We start from the raw sequence: 9,890 nt of genomic DNA on the forward strand, positions 1-9,890 counted from the left end.
CTGCCTCTGCCTCCCAAGTGCTGGGATTAAAGGCGCGTGCCACCACCGCCCAGCCTGTTTGTTTTTTGAGATAGGGTTTCTCTTTGTACCCCTGGCTGCCCTGGAACTCTCTGTATACCAGGCTGATCTCAAACTTAGTTCCACCTGCCTTTGCCTCCTGAGTTGGGATTAAAGGTATGCGCCACCACTGCTTGACCAAATGTACTGCTTTTAATGTTGATTCTGTGAATCTAAACTTGGGTCCTTACGTGTGAACAACAAAGCACTTGATAAACTAAGCCATTTATTTCCTCATGACCCCTCTCCCCCAACACACACAGGGTGTGTGTAACAGCCCTGGCTGTCCTGGAACTCCTGAGTGCTGGAATTAAAGGTGTTGTCCATCATTTTAAAGTTAGTCTTATTCTTAATTATGGCCTAGCCTGGTTATAGTTCTGTTCCCAGGCTGACCTTGAAGTTGCAGTGATCTTCCTAATTTAGTTTACCAAGTGCTAGGATTATAGAGGTGTTCTAACCACTCCAGGTATGTTGAGGGGTGTGGTGTCTGACCCAGGGATCATACCTACTCTTGCTTCTGCAAATGCTGTCACTGCATCATAACCTTGTTCCTAATCTTTCCTTAAAACTATACAATCGTGGATAGGAGGGCTTACCCATATGACCTCATTTTCCTTTATTACCTCTTTAAAGGTAATGCCACTGAAGACTGTTTTCCTTTTTTTTTTGAGACTAAGTCGCACTGTGTATTTCTTTGACTGGCATGAATTTACTTTGTACATCAGTCTGGCCTTGAATTAACAGGTTTGCCTTCCGGATGCCATATTAAAGGCATGTGCCACTGTAACCTGCACAGAAAAAATTCTGAAGTACTAGAGGTTAAAACTTTAACATACACATTTTGGTGAAGACCTAATTTTCCCCATTGCAGGCAGCAGTACAGCTCATGCCTTAAAATATTTTCATGGCCACACCTTCTATTAAAACTGACTTCAAACTAAAATCAATCAGAAGAGATCGAGATGGATACTTTATACTCATAACAGGAACTAAATTAAAAAAATACTTTCATGGCATTTCTTTGTAACTTCCTTACAGTTTTCTATTGGGTGTACCGTCAGTCTTTTCTTTTGCTCCCATTAGCAAGGTTACTGTGTCTTTTTTTTTTTAGTTTAGATAGACTTAACAATGGAATTGCCAGGTAAAAAAAATACACAAAATTTGAATTTTTTTACCCTGGCATGGCATGGGAGGTTTCTTTTCAGTTTTGACACACACATGCATACACAAAAAATTATTTTTACTTTTAGGTGTATGAGTGTTTTCTTGAACGTATGTCTATGTCCCATACATGTGCCTGGTGCCCCACAGAGTCCATAAGGCATTGGATCCCCAGGGACTGGAGTTATAGGTGGTTGTGAATCCAACAGATGGTGTTGGTAATTGAACCCAGATCCACTGGAAGACCAACCAGTGCTCTTAACTGTTGAACCATCTTTTCAGTCTCTCAAATAATTTGAAAATAAACATGGGTCAGGTGCACATACATTTAATCCAGCAGGCAGATCTCTTGAGTTGCAGGCTAGGGTTTCATAGTGAAAGCCTGTCTCGAAACAAAAAACACCCAGTACCACCATTACCAACATCAGTAACAAAGTAAGTTCTGACAGTTTTTATTTGAAAGGTTTCCTGGGTTTATTTTTCTTCCATCTGTTTTAGCATGCTTCACATATCAGAATGGACCAATTAGGTAGCTAGTGTGCTCCCTCTGTGGTATTTTCCACATACTGTGCCCAACTCAGTACTATTGCTCTTGTAGTGATGGACACCAGTTTTGGTCAGCACAACTTAGTATTCTGTTTCAGATTTCCTCACTGCTGGGATACTTGTTGGCAAAAATGAACAAGTTTGCTCTGCCTTTTCAGGTTCGTCTTCAGAGTTGCCTGTACCAGCATATACATTGCACTTTGCATGGCAAGTTGGAACCCTCTCTAGAGACTTTTTTGTCTTTGTGGCCACCATTTTCCTGCTTAGGTTTGGATGGCCTTCATTCAAGAGCAGCTGCCAAGATGACTGAGAAACTAAAGTCTGGTCCTGCTATGTTTTTTAAAAGCAAGTGTTTGTGTAGTAGGTCCTAATAGTTTGAGGGCAATTCTTACTGTAATCTCCTTTCTTACCAAATAGTTTGTTAATATTTACTTTGTTTCCAGGACTGTGTATTTGGCTTTTACTTCATGGTATAAAATACTTCTTGCTATGACAGATTGCTTAGTTAAGAATCTTTTAGGTTGGTTTTCTTAAATTACAGTTTTAAGAAATTACAGATTTTATATGTATGGATGTTTTGCTAGCTTGTGTGTCTATGTACCATGTGTACAATGCCTACAGAGGCCCCTGGAATGGTAGTTATAGGTGCTTTTTAGCAATCACATGGGTGTTGGGAATCAAACCTGGGTCCTTTAGAAGAACAGCCAGTGTTCTTTTTTTTTTTTAAATATTTATTTATTATGTATACAACATTCTGCCTCCATGTATGCCTGCATGCCAGAGGAGGGCGCCAGATCTCATTACAGATGATTGTGAGCCATCATGTGGTTGCTGGGAATTGAACTCAGGACCTCTGGAAGAGCAGCCAGTGTTCTTAACCACTGAGACATCTCTAGGCCCAGTTTGCCCCCTCCTCCTCAAGACAGGGTTTCTCTAACAGCTTTGACAGTCCTGGAACTTGCTTCATAGACTAGGCTGGCCTCCAACTCACAGAGATCTGTCTGCCTCTGCCTCCCGATTAAAGGTGTGTGCCACCACTGTCCTGCCCAGTTTTTTTTTTTGTTGTTGTTGTTGAGACAAAGTCTTTTTTTTTTAAACTTATTTTTAAAATTTTTTTTTAATGCGTATTGGTGTTTTGCCTGCATATCTGTGTGAGGGTACTAGATCCCCTAGAACTGGAGTTACAAACAGTTGTGAACTGCCATGTGAGTGCTGGGAATTGAACCTGGGTCCTCTGGAAGAGCAGTCAGTGCTCTTAAACTCCAAGCCATCTATCTCTTCAGCTCCTGAAACAAGGTCTTACTTGTAGTCCAGGCTGTCCTAGAATTCACAGTGTTGCCCTTCTTTCTCACCTTCACAAGTGCTGGTGGATTATAGAATGCCACCATGTCTGCTCTTGTTTCACGTGGGTAATGGGCCTGCATACCTGAGTGTTAAGTACTGTATATGGAGTAATCCAGTTTTCATAGACTGCGTGGCTGCTGATACTGCTGTCACACATGAAGTGATGAAGTTACACAGGCATACACATGCGGTTAGTGGTTTTATGCCATTTGGCTTGAAAACTAATGATGCAGCTGGTAGGTGTTGCTTTAATCCCAGCACTCGGGGAGGCAGAGGCAGGTGAATCTTTTGAGGCCAGCCTGTTCTGCAGAGTGAGTTCCAGGACAGCCAAGGCTACACAGAGAAACCCTTTTTGAAAACAAAATAAAACAGAAAACTAATTCATGATGTTTACTCTTAGACTGTTCTCTTTTTTTTTGGTTTTTCGAGACAGGGTTTCTCTGTGGCTTTGGAGCCTGTCCTGGCACTAGCTCTGTAGACCAGGCTGGTCTTGAACTCACAGAGATCCGCCTGCCTCTGCCTCCCGAGTGCTGGGATTAAAGGCGTGCGCCACCATCGCCCGGCCTCTTAGACTGTTCTTGCACATATATGGGGACTAGATAAATACTTATTTTGTGATTAATTAATATTGTTGTCGTTTTGTAAAATAGAGGTGGGCTATAATCTTTTCTGTACCACTCCTGGTCATTGGGCTACAGATGACCGATATTTAAGTTGTGTCTAAGATCAGAATGCGGTTTTCCAAAGGATTGATCAAGTTGAAACCCTGGCAAGTACAAGGAAGGAGAGTTTTGAGTTCTCCTTATTGGTAGTTACAGGTATACCATAGGACTGTTTTGGCTTTGACAAGTTTCAACTGTAAAGTGTCAGTTACTCAGCCCTGTGCTAGGTGCTATACTAGTTACTTTATATGCATTACCTTGTTTCTCAGTTCTGTGAAGTAATTTCATTGGATATATAGGACCCTATCTCAGGAAAAATAAAAACTGGTGAGGTGGCTCAGCAAACCTGACACTGGAGTTTAGATCCTGGAATCGATGGTGGAAGGAATGAACTGACTGGGAAAAGTTGTCCTGATCTCATGTGCACCATGGCACGTGAACACATTGTATACACATATATACATTATAATAACAAATTAAAAAAGTTAATGTTACTTGGCTTTGAAAACTTCATGCTTCCCCAATATTTATTACTTTAGATAACAAACATTTCGAAGGTATAAAACATTTTTAATTTTTTCTTGCTCTGTATTGCATTAGATTCTGTGAGAGGGAGACAAAGAGGAGCCTAGTCCTTCAAGAGAGTGTAACTTGTATTAGAATGAATGAAAGTGCCTGGGGATAAGGTAGTTTGATTGATTCAGTGGATGAATATCTACCATGTAACTGGTATCTGGACAAGAGCAGAATCCTTTCCTTGCAGATTTAGTGGGAAGCATCTTATTTTTTGTACTTTCATTTAGTGGGGAGTGAATTTGTGCCCAGCATAGCGCTAGGAGTCAGTTTCTTCCATCGTGTGGGTCCCAGGGATGGAACTCAAGTTGGCAGGCTTGGTAGCAAACACGTTTACTGTACCATCTTGTTGGATCTGTCTCCCTTACTGTAGCAATACAAGTAAATGAGATAATTAAAAATTACAACCATTTTATAGGGAAAATAAACAGAAGTGCTATAGAGTGTAAGGAGGAGGTATATTAGTTACTTTGTATTGCTGTGATAAAACATCATGATCAAGATGACTTAGAGGAGAAAGGTTATTTGGGCTTTTGGTTACAGAAAGAGTCCACTGGGAGGCATGGCAGCAGCAGTCATAGTAGTAGTATCTGGAACAATAAGCTCAGAGTTTACATCTTAAACCACAAGCAGGAAGCAGAGAAGGAAGAAACTAGGAAAACTCAACCCCTCCCCCCCATACTTCCTCCAGCAAGGCTACACCTTCTAAATCTACCCTAACAGTGCCACCAATTGGGGACCAAGTCTTCAAATTTCTGAGGCTCTGAAGGTCATTCTCATTCAAACCACCACCAGAGGAAACTGAGACTTCAGATTGGATGGTCAGGAAAATTTCCTGAATACATGATTTAGACTGAGATGTGAGGGATGAGAATCATCTGCCAGAAGAGTGAGAAGGAGGCAGGAGAGTTGACTCAGTGGTTAAGAGCATTTGTTGCCCAGGTGGAGGACCTGGGTTCAATTCCCAGTATTCATGTTGTGACTCATGACTACCTGTAATTTCAGTCCCAGGGAATTCAGTGTTCTCTTCCAGTGCCAATGTGTACTTACTTGCACATGTGGTGGTACACATAAATGCAGGCAAGACATGTATATATAAAAGTAATTTATGTTATTTTTAAGAGAACAGTGAGAAAGGGAGTTTTGTTAGAGACTTCAAGATAGGCAGCCTGGCATGTTTGAAGAAATGTGAGGCCTAACAACAAGGAGACCAGAGAGAGTCAGGGGAAAAGGTGAAAGATTTAGGGCCAAGAAGGGCCTTGTTGGCCTTGTTGTGGAAGCTGTCTTTGGGTTGTGATAGTTAAATACTGAGGACTAGGTAATGTGGAAGCTAATTTTTCTTAGTCTGGAAGGTAGAATGTTCAAGATCAGGGTGCTGGCAGACTGTTTTCTGTGGGGCTGAGTAAACTGTTTTCTTGTTGCTCTTATACCCCAGTTAGTACTTACTCCTCTTCTCAGAGGCGCCTTCTGTTGCCATTACCACAGGATTTAGGGTTTTGTCATGAGATTTAGAGGGATTCAAGCATTCAAAACATAGCAGGAGGTCAGATAGCTGGCAGTTTTTGAAATCTAGAATAAGTACGGGAGGTTTTGGGTGGAAGGTTGGGTGATGATTTGAATAAAGACAGACTTTGAATAAGCACAAATCATAGTGTTCAATTGAAGTGGCTGTTGGTCATGGATTAACAGATTATTTTGGCAGTGTGAGAGATCTTTAGAAGCAAAGTAAAAGATTGTAGCCCTGATGCCTTCTGTCTCTCTTAGAGCTGAGGTAATGCAGGTGTTACCTGGTATGTGTTATCTGGTTTTTTAGATGAATTGTGTGAAGATGAACCTTTAATCCAGATTTTTTTGGGTGGGAAGCTCTATCTTTGTTCTGGGCCACAACTTCTAGTATAGTTTATATAGAACATGGAAGAAGCTTTTGCTCATTGTCAGTGTGCTCTTGCTGGCAAGGCAATTTCTTCACTGGCAAACAAAAACAAAAGTGAACTAACTTCTAGCATCTCAGAATATGATGAAGGACAACAATGTACTCAGTGATGGGCTCCAGATGTGCATAGTTTAAAGGTTTCTAAGTATGCCCTGGAAGAGAATCTTCTCCCCAGCAGAGCCCAAGTTGTGGAAAATGAAACCCAAACCCTTATTGTAAGACTAACTGAATTACAGTGAAAATTCAAGTCACTTTGTGGGATTCTGTAGTTTGGGATGGAGAAGTGTGTGAGGACCCTATTGAGGCTGAGAACTTTAAATTCTCAGATTCTTAAGGGTTTATCTCAGCTGAGGAAATAGTCTTTCCACCTTCATCAGAAGATGTATCATACCCCACCTCCTAAAATACTGCCTTTTCCACCTTTGACTGGGGAAATTAATCTGCTAAATCAGCAGTGACTTTCTACAAAGGAGATGCTAGGCAAGACAATACTGATGTCCTTTAGGGCCTACCAATTGTTGCCTCTAGAGCTATAATCAGATTAAAGGCTTGGAACATTGGGCTGGAAAAGCCGTTAGGTGTTCAGAGCTTGGTGAGCTGTTCTGTAGAAGCTTTGAAGATAAGAATGTTAAGAGCAGTGCAGACAGTGGAGGCCTGACATGTGAAATTTCAGAGGCATGTTTGAGAGACTGGAAGTTTGAGATACCTGCAATGGTTCTGGTTAGTTGGGGCTGAAGAATCAGCTGTGGTTATCAAGATAGTAGACCCCCTAAAGAAAAATCTTTGTTTTGCTGGGATAATTGATGTTGGTCAGCTGGGGAATAGTGCCATATCTGGGGCTCAGTGTTGGTCTCTGCTGTAGGCAGATCTGGCACTCAGTAGCAGCTATAGGCAGGTCCGTCTTGGTGAGTGGAAGTCCATCTTGTCAAACCTATATATAATCCTCATTTCTGTCACCATGGCTTCTTTGTTCAAGGGACCATTGGGCAATGACAGGGATGGTTAGAGAAAGACTGTCCAGAGAATGGGTCATTCTGTCTACTATTTATCCTCTGCTGAAGTCACCTTTTGATGAACATTTATATGGGACACAAGTATCTTCATATTCTTTGCTCATCTGGAGAAATCTGTCTGTATCTTCCCTAGATGTTTTCTCATCGATTTTCCAATCATTCTCTTTCCAGTCTCTGACCAGCCAGCCAATCTATTGTCTTTAGCCAATGAATAATCACATACCTGGCTGTTTTTCAGCCCAAACAAAATGTATGACCACGTAAACTTCTGGAAGTTCTGCCCAATATGAAGATGTCCTCCAGAAAGAGTTGCAACTGTTCACTTCTGAGTGGTGCCTGTATAAGGTGCAGAACCATCAGTAAACCAGGCCAAAGTCTTCCTAAGAGTAGAATTGTTGCCTCCCTTCCCCCTTTTTTGCTTAGTGTGGATTGAACCTGAGACTATGCAAATTAGGGCAGTGACTATGCAAATTAGGGCAGTGTTCTTCTGAGTTCCCGTTGATTTTTCTAAAAAACTGCCTAGAAAGACATCAGTTATCAGTGATGTCTGGAAGGAAGAATATATGGAGTTGATAAATGCGTATTATTTGTACCCAGTAGGCTTGTTGTCTCTAGGGGGCATGAACTTTGTTCCACACATTAGAGATGGCTTTGTATGGTACAAAGTTTGGCACATATCAGATTCTCAAAGTTTGCTGGCCTCAGAGACGTGGTTAGGATGGCCTTGAAATTCTGATACAGTTGCTTTTGTTTTCTCAGTGCTAGGGTTACAGGCATTTGCTACTATGCCTTCCTTTTTAATTTGACTTTTGAAGAAGTATAATTCTTGTTTACTGATGGTTCTGAAAACTAAAGTTTAAAACTTTATATCTGTGTGACACATATATGCATGAATGTGCACTCACAGGTAAGTTTTCATTATATAGCCCAGGTTGGCATGGAACTCATGATTCGCTTGCTGAGATGACAGGCATGTACCACCATTTGTGTAAAGTTCAGAGTTGGAAAAGAATGCTGTGATACATGTATGTGTATACTAGCTTTCTGGTTTTGAGGGAAGTCTTTCAAGTCAGACTCCTTCCTTCTTTCTTTTCATGTTGCCTCAGGGTTATACAGACAGACTTTCCTGGAATTTGTCCCAGGTGTTGGGACTGTAGGTGTGAGCTACCTCACTCAGTGCATACTTTTCTTACCTATAAAATGGTGGGCTGAAATTAGTTTACTAGAAGACCTTCATGTCTGACTTTCTCATTTTTCTTGGTTCTTTGGAGAATTAATACAAGTTGAAATATTTATTCCAACATTTGAATGTTTTTCTTTTTTTGGGGAAAAAGGTAGCCATGGTTGAGGTATAGAAGAAATTTTTTGGAAACTGAGGATGTTGTTCAGTTGCCTTGCATGTACAGAATTTTGACTTCTGTCCCTATCTCTGAGGCTAGCTGAGGATACATGAGATTCTGTCACACTTTTTTTTTTTCCCCAAGATAGGGTTTCACTGTATAACAGCTTGGCTGTCCTGGAACTCACTCTGTAGACCAGGGTAGCCCCTGACTCAGAGATCTCTGTCTCTTCTGCCTCCCAAATGCTGGAATTAAAGGTAGTCATCACTACCTCCTGGCATCAAAATTTTTTAGGGGAGGAGTTCCTTACCAGTATTGTGTTTTTAGAATATTTGCATCAGCCCATGTGTTGTGTGATGTAGAACCAAACAGGACAATATACATGCATGTAAATGTGTGCTGTTTTGTAGTATGAGAAGTTTTTGTGTTTGTTAATGTGTACATATATGAGGCCAAAGATCGATATCAGAGGTGTCTTCCTCCCCTCTTTCCATCTGCTTTTTTTGTTTTGTTTTTCGAGACAAGGTTTTTCTCTTGTAACAGCTCTATCTTGGAGCTCACTTTGTAGACCAAGCTGGTCTTGAACTCACAGAGATCCACCTGCCTCTGTTTCCCTCCTGAGTGCTGGGATTAAAGGTGTGCACCACCATGTCTAGTTTAAGTGTTATAATTTTTTTAAGCTGTATATAGATAATCTACTACAATTTATACTAAGGTTGTGTAAACTACAGTCTCCAAGGTAAGTGATAAGACATGGGAGAGAGAAGGAAAGGAGGGAATGTCTTCCTTTTATGTGTTCTATCTAATCTGGTAGGCAGGCTAATCATTCTGTTGAATTGACAAGGAAGACCTGTAAAATTGAGTAATTCTTTTCTGGTTTCCTGTAGAGTCTTCCTCTTCCTTATATCCTAGATAAAATGGAGTACTTTAGGGTCAAGTGCATTTAAAATGAAAACAACTTTAATATATTTTGGGTTTGTGTGAATGTAATAATGTTTTTCTCACACCATGCCAGTTAATGTGGTAACTTTGACAGCAAACTAACCTATTTCTCAAAACTGCCCTTAACCTCCAGCACTAGCTGGAAAAGGGTTCCAAGGCTATTCACCTCTTCTCATTTGACTATGGATTTGGTGGTCACCATGGTTTTGTGTTTTGAGTACACATGTCTGAAACTCACCAAATAGGCTAGTATAGCTAGTTAGTAAGCTTCAGTGATGAGCCTTTTTCTACTTCCTTAGCTCTAGAATTACAAGTGTGT

At 40.9% G+C, this 9,890-nt stretch overlaps 1 protein-coding gene across 2 annotated transcripts in view; it reads left to right on the top strand.

Moving 5' to 3' along the window:
- Cdc42 (cell division cycle 42) overlaps positions 1–9,890 on the top strand; it is a 39,568-nt gene that overhangs the window by 10,337 nt on the left and 19,341 nt on the right. The gene's annotated exons all lie outside the window — the stretch shown is intronic.

Source organism: Microtus ochrogaster, chromosome 10 (assembly GCF_000317375.1).
Source record: "Microtus ochrogaster isolate Prairie Vole_2 chromosome 10, MicOch1.0, whole genome shotgun sequence".
NCBI lineage: Eukaryota > Metazoa > Chordata > Mammalia > Rodentia > Cricetidae > Microtus > Microtus ochrogaster.